At 32.0% G+C, this 18,292-nt stretch overlaps 1 protein-coding gene and 1 long non-coding RNA gene across 6 annotated transcripts in view; both read left to right on the top strand.

Moving 5' to 3' along the window:
- ASPP (Ankyrin-repeat, SH3-domain, and Proline-rich-region containing Protein) overlaps nucleotides 1-18,292 on the top strand; it is a 215,893-nt gene that overhangs the window by 118,541 nt on the left and 79,060 nt on the right. The window lies entirely within an intron of this gene.
- LOC149487129 (uncharacterized) lies at nucleotides 1,672-2,970 on the top strand. Its single transcript, XR_016315843.1, has 3 exons — nucleotides 1,672-1,779; nucleotides 1,906-1,967; nucleotides 2,046-2,970. It is a non-coding gene; the product is annotated as an uncharacterized LOC149487129 (long non-coding RNA).

Here is an 18,292-nt window from a genome sequence, read left to right as displayed (position 1 = left end):
TTGTGGTACTTTTCTTCTTGTGTACGATTTTGTATCACTAATATGACGATGCAGTTTATTTTAAGCGTTGTACCAGTTTATTCTTCTATGGACTATTATTTATATCTGCTTTAAGGAGCGTTATCAACGTAGCTAGATTAACAAAATACATTGGAACGTTACTTATTTTATTTGTTGAATTCTAACATATTTTATGTTTGGTTAGAAATCTAACATTATTTTAGGAAACAGACCATATGATACAATGTTCGTCAAATTCAAAATATAAACTCAATTTTGATCGTTAAAAGTCCCAAAGTTCTGGGAAAATTCTTAACAATATGTATCTAAAGTATGTCTGGAGAAAGGTAACGAGGCTTGACAACTTCCAAGCGGAAGCTTAGGTACCTGTTAGTGTTTCATTTTGTAAAACATCTACTAGACTTTAGACATAAATTGTTAAAGGACTTTCCTAAATGAATAAAGAATATTCTAGAGATAATTTTCGCAGACTTATCTCTGGAAAATAGAGAGCTAGTTTACCATTTTATTGAAAATAAATTTAATATATGTAATAATAATATTATATAATAGAAATCATCACAGTAGTAATTAAATGCGGATATAAATTGTGACTAGACTTCGAGAATTAAAATAGTAAGAATAGTTGTAGCAAATTTGTTGAAGTCTAGTCTAGATCAAAGTTTTCCAATTCTATCGTAATCTAACTTTTTTTAAAAAGAAGGCAAAGTTGTTCCTAGCTCACATCAGAATTGGATATTACAACTACCTATGTCTTAAAATTTAATTATTGAAATAATTCTCTTCAAGGGCCATAAACATTAAATTAAACTCCTTATTTAACCAAGGAGCGATTCATTTCAGAACAAAACGAATTATCAAACCGAAATCGGAACGAATCTCGACGGTATAAATATTCCATTGGACACTAACAAAGCGTTTGAAGTCAAATAAAACTAGTCTCGGTGTATTTACATTTCGTTTGTCTAGTTTTTGTGGAAAACCTTTTTATTCGACGTATTATACGCTACGTTCACGGGTTTTGTTGTTTTCAACGGTGCGGTGTTGCGAATTTGCACTTCAAATGTTTTGGTATTTTGTGCTTGTAACGTTTAATAAACGCTATGGATAACGGAACGTAATTGTTATATCACCTTATCATTTTCAAGCTGATGTGGTTGAAATGGGTTAATAAGATTTGTTAAGGTGATGAATTAATTTTTCTAACATTTACGGCCCTTTTTAAACCTTCGTAATTTTTATATTATTAAAGTTGTCGTGATGAAAATTCTTGACAAGAAAGTTCAATAGTAACACAATACGTCTACCGTTTTAGAAACATGATTCCATGATATTTTCTCGATAGAAAAAAAATACAAAGTTCTCATTGTTATTTTTTTTTAATCTCTGGCATCTTCAAAATAACAAACGTAAAGTTGCGACTTTTTGGATATTAACTATAAAATATACAACCTATACGTCTACCGTGTTAGAATTTCGAAATATGCGATGGTTTTGAAATAAACAAGAAATACTTGAAATTAGCGCGCGACCAGCCAATATAGCGAGAGCCGCCCTGTACCTTACTACCCCGATCGCTGCACGAGTCATTCCCGCTACGGCCGTCACACGGGGAACTTGTATCGCTCGCGCAATCGTATAATAGGGTGACAACATGATAAGACAAAATGAGACAAATGGGGACAATAAAGAAAATAAGAAGAAGAAACATAAAGGTTGGAGGAAAAAGAATGCTTACAATTGGAACAAATTAATGAAGTAAGTTGGTTTAATTTTAAATTTGATGATAATTGTATTATAGACGATGTTTGATATGTACCCCTGTTTTAAGTACATAACGAATGTGTAAGATTTTTTCATTTATAGCATAGATAATCTTTTCAGAAATCCGGAATCCAGAAGGAAAATAAACCCACTGATTGTTCACAATGTGAACCCACTCCTTCGTAAGTACCTTTATTCAGTCAAAAATGTATGTTATCAACGCTCTAAGTACTGGTTTTATCGCATGATTCCATTTTTAGCAAAAAGCAACAATGTGCAAAGAAATAAAAAATCATGGTGAACTTAGTGGAAGTATGGTGGATGTAATATGGAACAGGAGCTCATTGGAGTAGTATTATATTTAAAAAAATACGAAAAAATTTCAAGAATTACATTTCTTAGTAGGTGGTAGATAAGTATGTTGTATAAAGAATTTGATGTTGATATTTATTTCATTTATACTTACTATACCTGTGCGGGAAATTGCTTAGTACTAAAACGGATTTATATTCATATTTACATAGTAATGTGAGTTTTCATTTCGAAAAATTTTGTGTAAGTATATTAAATTGAGTTCCTGGGTGATCTGGAAACACAATTGGGCCCGGAAGATGGCGCTGCAGTCACTCCTCCTAATCACATGAACCGATTTGGATGAAAATTTGTGTGCACATTTCATTGTTGTGGGATGATTGGTTGATTCGTTTTCACATTAGCTAATATTATTATGTATTTTTGTTGTAAACTTAATTTAATGTTTATAATACATTATTATTGGTATAAATAAGCCAGTGTTCGTCTCACATTGCTGTACCTGCCTACCTACCCTGCAAGGGCCTAACTTTGTTCTGGCTATTTTATTTTGATTATTTGTAATGAATAATTACAATTATAATAGAGTGCAAAAAATAAATACATGCGTCAATATATTTTGTGTTTTTTTTTTAAACAATTTTTTTATTTAAAAAAATATCATTCCGACCGCGGCTTTGCCCGCGTGGAATTAGGTTATATCGTGAATCCTGTTTTTTCCCACAGAAGTGTTCAGTTCGGATAAAAAGTATCCTATGTGTAAATCCAGGCAATTAGCTATATTTTATCAAAATTGGTAATGTAGTCTTGACGTGATTAAGTAACAACTAACAAAAAAATATACAAATTAACATCCAAAGTTTCGCATCAGTTTTACTGTATTCCACTCTTGACTTTGACTGAGAAGAATTAGGGTTTATAACTTCTTTCAGAAAAAGTACCTTTCATTTCTGGGCATGATGTAATATCTACGTCAGCATCAAATTCTATCTAAATCAATTCAGTAGTCCGCGTTATTGAGTACCATTTCATTTTTTCAGAGTAACAATATTTTTTGTTATTTTAAAGATTATTTATAACCTGTATTATTTTGTAATAAAGTAAACATTACGAAATGATAATAATTATTAATAATGTCTAAGTAGTTGTTAAAAAGAAGATTATTTGTTTATAAGCAAGAAAATAAAACCAATAAATCAACAATTAAATAAATGTATAACAATATTATAACTGTATGACGACTCCATACATGTTTGTCCCGAGTCGGCCAGCGGCAGCGCGGCGAGTTTGCAAGAATGACTTCGCGCACACCCGCGTTCGCGATAACGAGCTATTAGACTCCGCCCGCCAAGCAGTGGATTTTTTTTTGTGTATCGTCTTAATACTACTGCCGCTCTGCGAAAAGTATAAAACCGATACTTTAGTGCTATAAAGCTGAAGAGTTTCTTTGTTTGTTTGAACGTGCTAATTTTAGGTCCCATTTGAAAAATTCTTTCGGTGCGTTAGATAGCCCATTTATCGAGGAAGGCTATATATCATGTAATATTATAAATATTGTATTTCTGTAGTTTCTACAGAACGAAGTGATAAAATATTACAACAAAAATCGAATGCACTGGTTTGTTAATAATTAAGTGTAAAATACTTTTGTCATAACCGTTCACCCTCAGGCGCGCACTAACACTTGACAGGTTTTATCGATTTACTAACAACTACCTCCCACTCGGTTCCAACAACTATACTGACTAGATAGATTATTTGAGAATGATTTACACGTTTCCGATGTGGTTTTAATACTCTAAATGATTATGATATTTTATTAATTCTACATGTTCGTGTTAAACACTCTTTGCTATGGGTTCTTAAAAATATCAACGATAATGTTTTATCCATAAATTAGTACAAAGAAAGTTGACTGTTTAAAATGGTGCAGGTGAAGTAATTGTGGATACTAATAATATGTAACAGTAAAATATATACCTAGTATTTTAAAGAAGTAGATAAAAGAGGGATATAACACATGTATGTCTCTGTTTGGAAGAACGATATTGTTATATTATAAACTCTTTATTATTATGGATTATTTGTAAGCGCTTCATAAAAATACCGTAAAATATGCAAAAATTGTAAAACGAAGTCATTTCCTTTTGACCACATACTTATTCAGTTAACCGTTCCAACCACGGGATAATTTTAGTTCTGAATAGTGGTCTGCAGAAATGGTTTATATAACAGTACACGTTTGAAATAATAAACCCAGTAGATTGTTCGTATCCCGCTGCAGAATGCTTTGGAATTGATGCATTTTAGAATATATTTTGAAATTACTTGTGTGTTTATATTACAGGGCATGAAAATGAGATGCTCTATATTTTAGAAATTTATATATTACTGGCGGTCCGCCCCGGCTTCGCCCGTGGTACATGTTTACGTTTTCTCTACATAAAAACCATCCTCGTACTTCAAGGAATATAATAAAAAAAGAATTATCGAAATCGGTTCATTCGTTCTCGAGTTATGCGCTTACCAACACATTTTGCGATTCATTTTTATATATAAGAAGATAAGAGAAGAAGAAGATTGATTGTAGGTAGAGAAGTTTTTTATGTACCTAACGGTTAAGTTGGTTTGCCTTCTGTTATTGATTTTTACGTATAGGGACTTGTAGCAGTCATGAATCGGAGATAATGTCGGGATTAAAGCCTTTATGGTCGCTTTTATATGGGTCTATAATATTCTTGGAGAATTGTTAGCAAATTTGTCCAAATAAAAGCAAGAGACGTACCAGTGTTGTAGAGAACTCTTCGCAAATGAAATCCCCTTTATAAGTTTCGTTAAAACGACCAATGTAAATGAGTCATTAAGATAAAATATCGAAGAGAACCGCAGGCGAAGCTATTACTAACTATAATCGTTAGTGCTGGGCTGCAAGTTAAATATCGACTCGATATCAGTTAATAACACCGTTTTGTTACTACAGTTATAGTGATGTCCGATTAAATATGATAAACTGTATGTTGTACTATATAAATTAAAATTTTACAAGATTAACTCAATATTTTATTCCAGTACATGGTTAGTATGCTAATATAGTTGCCGGTTGGGTAAATGATGTTGAGATTGCAATAAAGTTTTATGTGCATACCGCACCTGAAATATTTTTATTATAAAAGTTTTAAGCAATTTGTTATGTTTAGAGCTCAATTAGCGTGAACTAGATGATAGGGTAAAGTTAAAAGTTTTTTTCTTGTTTGCGCTTATTTATGTGGAAGGTTGCATATTGTTAAATCTACAACATTCTTAATATAATTATTACCGACCAACCAAATACTCTCACCAATGAAAAAAAGACCAGCTTAGAAAACTGTTACTCTCGAAACAACCGATTACGTACCATCTGCACGAAACCCTATAAGGAACGTGGGACTCGATAAATAGAAAGATAATATTTTTATTCGTACTTTCGTTTCAACAAATACGTGTTTCACAACGGAAGCCGTTGTCATCGCGATACTCATAATCAGCGTGATATAGCAGGCTGTTTTAATATTTATTGAACCCTTAAATTTTATAGGTTTATAGAGATAAGATAATCACATTTCTCAACCGGTTTCGTTAGTTTGCCGAGGCGTAAAATTATAGGGCATAACTTTTAATATATCAGGTTTAAACAGCTTACTTCTGATTTAGCGTGTGAGTTTGTAATTATAAATTCAAATTGTGAAATTTGTTTGTTATTATACAATTTATTTGTTCTGTGAAAATATAACAATAAATACTTGGGGGCTTAAATGAAATAACTTGCTGTAGCTGAAAAAAAAATAAAGATTTGAAAAGAAAAGTTTTTGTCTATGTTGCTACTGGCATAGATAATTTGCATGCAAGTGTATGTCATAAATTTACTCATAAAAAACAACCTTCCTACCGTCTACCTACACAATTTAATTAAAATGTTTTATTCCAGATTAACTTTCAAATATTTATCATTAAAACAAAAGCATCATTTTCTCTTTCATAATCCATTAGGTCTGATTACAACTTCGCATGCTTAAATTTTGTTTCAAGCGTTTATTACGGCACATTCATAAGCTTTTATAATGAAGTTATATGAACAAACTCTATTGTTGTAACTTTGTTCGCTTCAGCTTTTCGGTTATTAATGTCTTAATTAGTATTTCATTACCACATAACGTTAAAGCCGACTACTCACGTACCTGCCGCAGGGGCAATATTGGAACAATCTCGGTTGCACGGCGGTTGGAGCAATTCCATCTGTTCTCTAAATTGCCCCTGCTTGCTTATACACATTACAATTAAGGGTGCAATTCCAATATTGCCCCTGCTGCAAGTACGTGAGTAGCTAGCTGGCTTAAGAGAACGTAACGTAAAACAATCGAAACGGGAAGTTCTGACGGCTCAATTTAAGAAAGTCACTGCCTTAGACGATGTTATTATTCCAAAGTTATGCAAACAGACGTGAATGAAAAAATGGAGATTCCAGTGAATAAATGAATAATGGACGCAGTCTAATGATTTGTTTGGAATTCAGTCTTGTTCATATTCATTCATGGTAATGGCGCCTGTTATAATTAATCCATATAATTAATTATGTGTTATCCCGATTGAGTATTATGAATTTGCATGTTAATAAATTAGTAAAATAATTATTTTTGTATGTTATTTCTGTCCATTTGTTTTGAGAATCTTGTTCAGCACTTAACACAAACTGTCTTGACTGTCAGTTTATTCGCCTGTTCGATCGTTAATCTCTTGAATTTTGTAGTATTATATGAAGTCTTTCTAACTGCGGTTTGTTAGCATTACCTAATATAACGTAAGATTTACTGCGAGAGCGTTTTATGAAATCCTCCAACACCACTTTCACGCACAATAAAAACGAATTATTATCCACGTTGACAAGTAACACTTCCCTATCTCTTAAAAAGCGATCATTATGCAACCTGACACATCTATTCAGAGATTCTTCCCACATACAATGACCCCAATATTTTGTTCATCTATTTCTGTGAATACCGCAGATAGCGTGTAACAAGCAAAAACATTTTTGAATGAAGATAGATGACATCGTTCATTTTGTTACGTCACAATCTTTATCAAGTTTAGTTCTTGCTATATGTTTGAGGATTCATTGCTTTCTTATAGTCATTAGTGATTATTGATTGCTGCAGCTTGAAGTTTAGATTTTATTTTTGTAATAAATAAAATTATTATAGCTTAGTGTCGCCATAATAAGATATTCTACTATTTGTTTCCTTAATAAAGTGTTCTTCATTATAGTTATTAAAGGTTCATTAAATATGCCCAGACTTGTATGTCACTTATCCTATCTTGGCAAGAAGTTAGCTGTGACACACTTGTTCCTACAGAAGTTATCATGCTCTTAAAGGTCAAAGTAATTCAAGGTACTCTTCTGCTATTAGAATTTTCCTCAGATAAATTTGTATAGAATTCATCTATTCATTCATTCATTAAATCGCATTGTTCTGTGAAAATAATGTATGAAACTATTACTTTATTAAATATGAATGAGAAATGTTACTAAGCATCAATGAAAAAACTTTCATAATAATTTCGCCGTTTAAAAGTGCAAAATATAATGTGCATCTCTCCGACGTTAGGTACCTAAGCTTGTTGTTGGAAACAAAAAATTAAACTTTTCCTCGGTGTAATATTAGTGTAGATGACATTTTTATAGAGATTTTTATATCCAGAATGTAGACAGCAACTAACAAATTCATCAAAACTTTAAAATGTCGGCATAACAATTTTGAAACATGGATTTCTATTTTGAATCAAGAAGTAGAGCAAATTTTTTACAGACAGTTTTTTACAGACAGATAGAATGACAAAAAACTGTCATCTTTTGTCATCTCCCAGACGAACGAAGAATGTATTTTAGTAACGGAAACGTCGAGGCCATAATTTAGTCTCTTCCAGACTTATTATGCAATCTATAAGTAACCTCGCACTCAGACGTATGATTGCAAATAAAATATAACGCAGTGGGTGAAGATTGAAATAGACCAAGCTCTTATATCCATTGAAACGTCTTTATGGACTGCAATATATAACATGCGAATGTTCTTCTATAATTGCCGCTTTGAAGTTCAGATCTACATAACGTTAAACATAATTAAAGATGAAAATCATGGATAAAAATTCCGACTTCAAAGTTCAAACGTTACGCTCGATGTCATTTTTGTTTAAAATTATGTTATGATATATTGCGTGTTAATATGGTCGTTATACTTGATAAATATGTTAGTATGTTTAAGTTATATACTTTAAATTAAGTGTCTAAAAACAGTTCGAAAAAAAATACGAGTAGATATGTTTGCAGTGATTTGTCATTCGTTTTTTTTACTATTTCTTTTATTCATATCAACATCAAACATCGTGTAGTTCCTGTGGGCGGTTAATAAAATAGAATCAAAGACAAACGAATGGTCTTTGTGGCTGAATATTTTGTTAGTATAATGTTTTTCCCAAATATACTGCTCCTAAATAGATTTACTGACTCCGATGCAAACCCTGGAGAGAGGAAAGTGAGTTATCGCTATAGCTGGTACGTTTTACTTTGATGAAGTTTATCTTTGAGGATGTCCTATGAATTATGGTGATATGGTCTAAATAATATTACAACAAAATCTGAATAATTATGAATTATGAACGCAGAACAATTTATGTATCTGATCTGTGGATAGATAAAATAAAATACCTAAAATAATTTGGTGAATCCAAAAGTGCACGATTCATAATGCTCATTCCTTTACCGAAAAGAAAATATAATTTTAGTTTTTTGTTGATAACTATTAAACGATGCTACAATATCACCATTTTCAATACCAATCTCCACATAGTAGATCTACAGCTAATAAAAAATAATGCAATTAAATTAATTAAGTTTTACACGAGCTATCGTGTCTCAACCGAAAAAAAGTGTTGATTGACGGTAATTTTATTTTTTATTTTTCTACATTTCTTTCGGGTTTAATTTTCTTGAATCAATTTTTAGGAGTTACAACAGTATTAATCTCCATTATATTATCTAAATCATGATGTGCACATCAGCAGCTTTAGGATATTACGTGGATTAACAATCGTGTAATTAATTAAATAGTTGCGGAACCAAGGCAAATCAAATTTTTCGATCGTAAAGCACTCTCTAATGTTTCGCATTATGAGTCGTGCAATAACATTTATTAATGTTGTGGGTTACATCTGTATCTAGATTTAGTTTAACTGTTATAAGTATTTAATCAATATTTTGTACGTCAACGCTTCTATCTTTTTATTTCTGTACAATATTATGAAATTGGTTGCATTGTTTTGCTATAAAAGCAATAAGAAATATGAATCGAGACTCTATGATGAAAACATCGCTCTTTCATAGAAATTGTTTCATAAATAAGCAACAAAGATAGATTTACCTGAATTGCAATCAAAAGGTATTGAAATTTCTCGAATCGAAAATAATTTAATTGAAATATATTTCTATACGTTTAGTACCTTGAAGGAATAAAAGAAATTGAATTTTAATAGAAAGATATTGAATTTTAGTAATCTAGCAAGTGCTAGTCTATTAAAACTTTTATAAATATTGGAGGATGTGTTTTTTTTAATGAAATTTAATAAAACTATTGCGAGTATATGTATGTATTTTAATTTTTAATGTCTTGCTAGTTAACAGGTTTTAATGAATTTGTAGTAGGTATAGGCTATAACTCATAATCATGGTTCTGTCAGTTAAGTTATAGTTTTATAAAAAACTAGATTTCCGCCCGCGGCTTCGCCCGCGTTTTCAAAGGAAAACCCGCATAGTTCCCGTTCCCGTGGGATTTCCGGGATAAAAACTATCCTATGTGTTAATCCAAGTTACCCTCTATATGTGTGCTAAATTTCATTGTAATCGGTTCAGTAGTTTTTACGTGAAAGAGTAACAAACATCCATACATCCATACATCCATACATCCATACAAACTTTCGCCTTTATAATAGTATTGAGATGTTTTTAATCTAAATTTGATTCAAGAACGCTTTCACATAAAATCATAAATTAAATCCCACCTCGTTATCTTGCATCTAGTTATGATGGTGGAACACACCTGTTCCTAATTTAAGCGATTTATATGAATTTCAAGTACATAAGATTTATTTTTTTCTTTACCTAAATGTAAACTGTTATTAACTAAGTTTCTTTTATATGGGATATAATATGGTAAGTATACCACCCAAAATATTTCCACACTAGCGGGAACTCGCGGTTTTGCTGGCAATTATCCAGACTAAGTATATTCTATATCTGTGCCAAATTTCATACATTTGAGATCAGCTTTTGCGTGAAAGAGTAACAAACATACAATCATCCTCACAAACTTTTAATATTTTGTAATAAATAATAAGTTAAGTAATATAAATGATGAATGAAGCTATTTCAAGATCTCGATAGTATTATTATGATAGGATAGCAATTGGACAGGTTAGCGAGAAATACTACAAAGGCGAAATTAAATTTTGAAGTACATTTAATTTTTTTAAGAAACGATACCGGACTTTATAATCAAATACAATTGGCTGTAATTGAGTTTGTTTTCAATTTCGCAGAAGTCGCCTTTCCGAGAAATTTAGTTTAATTTTATTCCTGGCAGAATATCAAAAATACATTCCGTATTACAAGTTTTCATGTCATTTACCCCGTTTTTTCCACTTATTTATGAGAACACGTGTTTAAATGATGAAGATTGAAGTCTTTAATTTGAACGATGTGCGGGGAAGTTATTAGGAAGAGTCTTGAGTTAATAGTGAGACATTATATTATATGGCTGTTACCCGTGTTTTAATCAAGGCATGCGAGATAAATATCAGCTCCTTGTGACCTTTGGACCACGATTCCTGGAGGACTTTACTGGGCATTTTAGGACTTGTATGATGTTGTTACGTGGGCTAAAATATATATGGAGGTTTTTAGCAGTAGTCATAGTTGCACACCGAAATATATATATATCTATTTCAAAAATTGTAAATTGTACGAATACTGTCTTAGTTTAATCAGAAATAATATCTAAGAGATATAGGTACCGACTACCGACGAATAAAAATTGAGCATCAATTTTTAAAGCAAAATTTAATTAACAAATAAATAATATGAAAGTAGGTACTTAAAAAATAGTATCTACCCATATCCATATTAATTATTAAATCAACAATTAAAACCTTTGCTCCCTCTGTTATATGATGTGAATATAACGAAACATGAAAATATTATTTATATTCACCACACATGGTTTTACAAAAATATTATGTACTAGTGGTCCGGCCCGGCTTCGCCCGTGGTACATATTTCGCAATAAAAGGTAGCCTATGTCCTTTCTCGTTTATCAAAATATCTCCATACCAAATTTCATGCAAATTGGTTCAGTAGTTTAGGCGTGATTGAGTAACAGACAGACAGACAGAGTTACTTTCACATTTATAATATTAGTATGGATTATTCAAATTGAGGAAATATCCAATAAATTTAATTCATCAAACACGCATAGAACTGAGATTAATGCGTAGTAGTTATAAAAATTATTTCCTTTTGCTATCTGGACATGAGTTTACGAAGACTCGCGTGGTGTCTTGCAATTAACACGAACATAAATATATAGCCCTCTATTTATCAGTTAGAATAATTAATTACCTTGTTGTAGTTAGGTACTGTAAGGCCATGTAATACGGCATACAAATAAAATGCTGGAATATGCGTTTTGCGTTTCATCATTCATGCTAAAGATGAAGTGTCAAGCAATTAAAAGTTTTATTTCAAGAGGGGTAGAGGTGAAAATAATTCAATGTGTTATCTAACATTGCCTTAATTAAATGGTTAATTAACTATTGTATAAATAGATACCATATTTTTTTTGTTCATGTTTTACATGCCTATGTGAATTTTTTTTGGGAATACATATAAGGAAGTATTTCATTAACAGATTAAGTTTTTCGTGTTTACGTATACATGACAATAAATAAGTTGTAGTTATTAATTACTCACATAATTTTACAGATATGTGAGTAATTAATAACTGTAACTTATAATTAATATTTACATTTATCGAATTGAAGTTTCTGGGAGATAAAGAAAGATTAAAAAAAAAACACCAGTAGGCAATGGAAGGAGAAGAAGTAATTATTTTTGACTTGCAACTCATAAGGCATACACTTCACATTTTATCTTAACAGCTGTATTAAAAATGTGTAAATAAGATTTAAATCTTAATAAATATCGGGGATAAAACAATGGATCATTCTTTAATAATGGACATTTTGTATGATGTATGACTTATAACCGAAGCACACTTATTTCGTATTATCTAACTAGAAAGTCTACAGACATCATCAATCACTGACAAAGTAATAAGATTGTTCTCCTGTGGTTCTTTGAAGGATTGGGGACTGAAATATTATATCTGTGAAAAATCTCAAAATTAGTTTTCGAGGGATTTTCTGATAATCATCTCTGTAGCCTTATTCGCTTATGTCAGCCATATATGGTAATTCTAATTACTACTTCAGTTCAAATACATTCATATGCAAGCGAGTGTTAACAGTATTCGATAATAATATTTATAAAATTTTCCCACCCATTCCTCCGATAACTTCGTCATTATGATCATCATTCGTCATAACCCTTCCGATTTACCTACGACGTACCACAATCTTTTTAATTAAAAGACGTAGTTATGTATATTTGCTTATAATCAGGTAACATCCCTACCATCATCAACAAACTATGTACAAATAAAATACAGTACAAAATAACTGCGCAAACATTAATAACGTCGCATAATGATTACTCGGCATCACCATAATCTCTCCAATACTTCACTGCCATCCAATTATGTCTTTTTCCGACGTGACGTCTAGGGCATGCACCCGGGTTTACCCGGTTCCGAAAAACCCGGGTAAACCCGGGTTTTTTGATGATCTTCAGAACCGGGTCTGAATAGTATGAAACCCGGTTCTCCCGGTTCCGACCAAAATATTAAAATATAAAGTATTATTTATATTTTGCTGCATTATTTCAACAAATTTATTGTATCTGGCAACGTCAGACTCACGTGCATCGCGAATTTTCGTGCCACGCCTCAAGCGTGGTTGTCTAACCTTAGATGCTATAAGTTTCCTACTATGTTTCCTACGGTTGTATAATACCAAAAGAAAAAATTAGGCTTCGAAAATGACAAAAATTAGGCTAAAGAAATATTTTTATTAGATTTGTCGTGAATTTGAAAAGCAGTTGATTTTACTGTTTCATAGTTATAATGATCCAGTCATGCGTTTTTGTTTTTGGTATCAAGCTGAAATTTATATCGAATACTCAAGTCTTCGGTCCCTTTTATGTGAAAGAGTCAAACTCACAAGCCAACGCATCAAAAGATACAGCCATAAATGCTGAAAATTTTCGCAAATTTCGACAAAACCTTCAGCTGGGTACTTTTCATGAACACAGAGCCTTTAAAGGTAAAAGTAACGTCTTATAACACAGATAAACGAAAGATTGCTAGAAACATAAATTTTAAAGTTACAACATTATAAAAAATAGGTTTGTTCGGAGCCCTCGGAGCGCGAGTCCGACTCGCACTTGGCCGGTTTTTTGCTTTACAGTTTGCAGTTAATGATTAAGGTTTAAGTTTATATGTGATATTATGATAACAAGGTACTTTTATAAGACTGATAAATAAAGAGAAGTATTGAAATTTTGTTTTTTTATTAATTTAATAAAATAAGACACAAGTCGCGTAAAATAAAAGGCCCATCAGGTACTTTTACAGTTACTTTTGTTTAATTTCGTATTATTTTCCGAAGTATTATAAAAGAACCGGGTAACCCGGTTCTACCCGGTTCTGAGCTCGATTTGGAACCGGGTTTCAGAAACTTGGAACCGGACTCGGTTCTGCATGCCCTAGTGACGTCACGAGGCACGCTCCCGAGATCCGCCTAATTAATTTTTACTCATTTACAAGTCGTTTGCTTCGAAGCCTACTTTAAATTCGACGCGTTATATTTATTGTGATACACCCGTTTTAATTTAGTTCCAACGATAAAAGGCATTGTTATTAGATTTTTAACGTTCGATTTATTTATAAGAATCTGTGGGGAATAATAATTCTTTAAAGATAGCAGAATCCAGATGACTTCAATAACTTTATACCGTTTTTTAAATGTTTGTTGAGGCCACGTGGTAGAAAAACTTGAGTGCTGCAAATAAATTTAAGTTTGAATATTCGTTATAATTTTCTGGGCCTTGGTCGTTATTTATAGAGAATACAAGTGTGTTCTCCCCTATTGTTTAAGAATTTCTATTCAATAATAATTTGAGATTTTTCTTTGTTTCAGGTAAGTACATAAGCCAAGGGAAATGGCACTTCCCACCGTCTCTACGTTTCTTAAAACACAAAGAAAAGAATTCCAAGGGTAAGTTCTTTGTCTAGATAATGTACACATGACACTCAGCATTCAGGCAAAAATTCAATTCATTTTCTGCACGGAAAGTCGTCGTTTTACGGTTTTCTGTTTCACTTCGAATATTTTTGAATATGAGAAGAATTTCGCTTACGTTCTATTTTTTGTTATTATAATGCGTCAACATTATTTCGTTAGCTCAAATTCATGAATGATACATCAATATGTATGAGCTTTGCTCTCTTCAAATATTTTTAGATTAAGACGGATCCCTTTCTTTATAAATGTTATGTATTTGAGCAAATTGTGCATCTTATCATCTTACATTCATCCAATTTTTTGAGAAACACTGGTTATAAAAGTTTTGTGTGTGTAAATATTTTGTACCTACCAATATGTAGGTAAGTAGGTACGTAATATTCATCTTATCGGTGTTAAGTGTATTAGGTATCATTTAAAACTCTGTTTTTGGTTTATAGCTGTTATCATTCATCTGACAATATCGATCGATAGAGTAGTAATAAAAATTTTAATGTAGGAGGTATTACCTATACAGTATAGTTCACATCATTAACCATCGTAAATATACAAATAAATCTTGTATATAAATATTTACTTACCAAATACATTCCAATGCCTTCTTTGAAGTACTACACTGGTAACCCTATTATAAGGATAACGGATACGCTTGTGAAGATGAAACTTTGGAGTTGCCACTACTGATAAAGTTTAATGATCCACATCTGTCCGTACGGGCCAGTAAATGGTTACCTTGCTCAGTTTCACTGTTTTCCCTTTGATTTGTTGAAAACTCTTTGTTGACGCTGTTTAGCCTTAAAATGTTCCAGATTGAGAAAAGAAAAGCTCTATATTATGTTGCTTTTTGAAAAACGATGAATACCATTTATTATTGGAATAAAAACACTGCTTCGGTTAATAACATTATTTTATCTATTATATTTTATATATCCATAAAAATGAAACCAACAAACAAAAGTCAAATCATCTGTTAAATTTCAATATCACGATTAAAATTCATTAATTCACATATCGTTTAATCTCGTGCTAAACAAATTTAACTCTAGTTACTCTAAAACTTAACACTTTCAACAAAATTGAAACAAGTTCACCTCACATCCTTAGAGTGATAAGCTGAAACTTTAATTCATAAGCAACTTGGTAGTAAGTAATTAAAACTCCGATATAGTAAATATGTTGTCGCTTACACATTACAGAGTTTAATTTGAAACAACGTAATACACTCGTGAAGTTCCAACCCATACGTCTTCATACTTGTGCCAACTTATTACGAGAACTTTCTTCTTGTTTTTAATCCTTCTTTAAACCAAGGTTAGAAGAGTAATTGTTCAAAATCTAAGTTTAGTTACGTTAGGTTAGGAATATAAGGAAATTAATAATTGTGAAGGGAAAAATGCGGCATTTATTTAATAAGTTTATAAAGAGATTTGATAGGTGACAACTGTTACTCTGAAAGGCACATGTCTATTTCGTTGAGCGAACTCAGTAATGGGAGTAGATAAAGTTGAAAAGTTTGAACTAGTTCACGCTCGTGCTGGGATAGTTGCTCAAAGATTGCCATTTGGAAGCATATAGCATATGTACCTACTATACATATATACAAGATAGTATGTGAAACTTAATGTTAAAGGTTGATAAAATAAACGTGTATACACTATATGTATTAGCTGATTTTGACACTTGAAGTAATTCCTAGAAAGTAATTCCTAGTCTTTCATTACCTATATTCTGTGTACCTAAACAAATTGGGTACCTGATAAAACATTCTAAAATTTGTATTAAAAAACCTATAGCAACACTTCGTGTCTCTGATTGAAAGATCCCATGGATTCTTTACACTTTAATAGCAATGTAGATACAATACAGGGCTGACCGCTTCGATCTGCGGGCTTCACACACAACAGTTATGCAAATAAAACCCATCTACGCGTTCAACTGAATATCTGGAATTTTCATTAAGACCTAACTTTATAGCGGGAACAAGGTTTTAGTGCACAAAATTGAATTCTACGAGAGGAATTTACACAAAGCGCACGTTTAAAGTCAACTATTTGTCGCATCGCGTATGATAATTACATAGAAAATATTCGTATTAAATCACATTTCACAGTTTAAACTTCCATTTATTTATTATAGACGTGGTATGTGAGCTGAAAGTATAGCTAGTACGCTGAAAAGATTTTTATAAAATTTTCCTATTCAAAGTAAATTAAGTACTCACTATTCACTAGCTTTCCGTTTATATTGAACTGAATTTCTCGTTATTTTATTGTTTATTTTGTAACTTTAAAAGTTAAATTTCTGGGATACAATTCGTATAAAGCGTCGTAATTAGCTTTAGTTTAAGTCGTAACTCGTAACTAGTATTTTTAGGTAACCTGCTCAACCTATTTTATACTTATAAAAATAAAGATCATAACGATTCTTGAAAGTTTATCCCGTTAATTTACGTCTTCACGTTATATTATTCGAATCATGTTAACTGAGCTGCAGTGGTAAAACGAATTCCGTCGTCGTGGTCTATTATAAGTCATTAATGCTACAGACACACAAGCCAGAATGCGTTAAATAAGTAAATTGTCATAATGCACAGGACACGTGCATACGGCCATCAAACGCGGCAAACAGAATTGTAAATTATGACGCGTAATCTGTCCCCATCGTCTGTGATCAACTTCAATATATTCCGGGCATATATGCTTTATCTAAACGACATCTCATTCCGTGTCAAGTCCGTCATTCGTCATGTCATGTTGGATTGCTGTGTGACAGACGCTTTACGATTTTTTTAAAATTCGAATTTCTATTTTAGGGAAATTTAAATGGCTTCTATTATATTCCTCAGATTTTTTTAAGTTAACAAATTTTGTGTTAGATGTCTTTTGTTTACATTCTCTTGTCACATCTGAATCAATATTTTCACTTATAATACCACAAGAGCTTCAAAATTAGCTTATATTTTCCGATAGGTTCGTTGCAAACAAATGAAGGAGTCAAGTTTTTAGTCAAGGTTAAAAAATCACGAGCGCGAAGCGCGAGTGATTTTTCCTGAAAAACTTGACGACTTTATTTGTTTGCAGGGAACCTTGAGGGAAATGCCAGATAATTTTGAAGCTCGTGTGGTATTCGGGAGATTATTTTTCCGTCCCAAATGTCGGCCAATAATTTCACAATTGAATTGAACCTGTCAGTTTGACGTCAACGACCAGAGAAAATTTTCAAAAAATTATCAGTATAAGGGCGTTTGTCCACTACAAGGAATTTTACGGTCCGGCATTCCGATTTTTTACGGTCCGGTATGGCACCCCATTAATCTATATACTAGCTTGTGCACTATACGTAATTTTACTGTCCGAAATTTTACTTTTCCCTATTCCGGATGGTTTTTTGAGTTTACGAGTCGCTGTAGGTATAATTGTTTTCGAATGCCCACTTGCTTGGATTTTTAACCGACTTCAAAAAAAGGAGGAGGTTATCAATTCGGCCGGTATGTTTTTTTTTTTTTATGTATGTACACCGATTACTCCGTGGTTTCTGAACCGATTTACGTGATTCTTTTTTTGTTCGATGCGGGATGGTGTCGAATTGGTCCCATAAAAATTTTATTCGGATAGGCCCAGTAGTTTTTATTTTATGAGCATTTTTGTCTGTATTTGTAAATGTTGCAAGTGCAAGTTTGAAGTCGGTTGTT

Source organism: Colias philodice, chromosome 7, assembly GCF_061535455.1.
Source record: "Colias philodice isolate Cphi_HAF_F1 chromosome 7, ilColPhil1 Martin Lab GWU primary, whole genome shotgun sequence".
Lineage (NCBI taxonomy): Eukaryota > Metazoa > Arthropoda > Insecta > Lepidoptera > Pieridae > Colias > Colias philodice.
This window is presented reverse-complemented; position numbering and strand designations above follow the sequence as displayed.